This window comes from Lactuca virosa, chromosome 1, assembly GCF_052849685.1.
Source record: "Lactuca virosa cultivar CGN04683 chromosome 1, Lactuca_virosa_CGN04683_v6, whole genome shotgun sequence".
In the NCBI taxonomy this organism is placed as follows: Eukaryota; Viridiplantae; Streptophyta; class Magnoliopsida; order Asterales; family Asteraceae; genus Lactuca; species Lactuca virosa.
In genome coordinates this window covers 210,564,243-210,565,239 of record NC_136426.1, presented here as the reverse complement: position 1 = coordinate 210,565,239, position 997 = coordinate 210,564,243, and the positions used below count along the sequence as shown (strand labels likewise).

Here is a 997-nt window from a genome sequence, read left to right as displayed (position 1 = left end):
GAGGTAATTTACAATATTCATCATTCACGGATTTTAATTTCTTCTTTTACCATATCAAGTTTCATTTGGCTTACGATCTATTGGCCAATTTTGATCTGATTGATTCATTCAAACAGGTGCGAGGTGATTTCTCGAGGGCTGAAGAGTATTGCACCCGAGCAATCCTGGCAAACCCTAGCGATGAAAATGCTTTATCTTTAAAACGCCATCGTTTTCAGGTGCACAGAAGACGACATGGAGAAATTCAGGATTCATCTATTGGCGCTTTCTCATGTCTACCTGGTCCCACAACTGAAATCGCGTTGTAGCAAAGCCTTGATCGAACGGTTAACAATTGAGAACGTAGCTGATGTTCTTCAATTTGCGAGACTTTGTAACGCACCTGATCTTCACCTCAAATGTGTAAAACTTGTGTCTAACAACTTCAAAGTTGTTTAGAAAACTGAAGGCTGGAAGTTTCTTCAAACCAATGATCCTTTCCTCGAGCTCGAAATCCTCCAGGTCATCGATAAATCTGAATCGGTGAGTATTCTGTTAAAACTAATTTCTTCTTTAAGTGGTCTTAATAACAAATAAAAAAAGTTTATATGTTTATGTTCAACAAATCAAACATTAATCAGTTTAATAAATTGCTTTCTATCTGATTATTGATTCCGATTAAATTAATGTGCAGCTGAGGAAGAGAAGCAAGAAGCGTAGGAAAGAACAGAACTTGTATCTTCAGTTGAGTGAAGCCATGGATTGTTTAGAATATATTTGCACAGAAGGTTGCATAAGTGTAGGACCATGCAACAAAGAACCCACCAAGAACATGTATCCATGTAGCAAATTCTCAACATGTCAAGGCCTGCAACTCTCGATTCAACACGTGGCACATTGTAAGAAAAGAATGAATGGAGGGTGTGTTAGGTGCAAAAGGCGGTGGCAACTCTTCAAACTCCATTCTTCCATCTGCGAACTACCTGATTCAACCTGTAAAGTTCCCCTTTGCAGGTAA

The 997-nt window shown here is 38.6% G+C and overlaps 1 pseudogene; it reads left to right on the top strand.

The window, feature by feature from the left end:
* Positions 1-225: 225 nt before the first annotated feature.
* LOC145164494 (BTB/POZ and TAZ domain-containing protein 1-like) lies at positions 226-997 on the top strand (annotated as a pseudogene).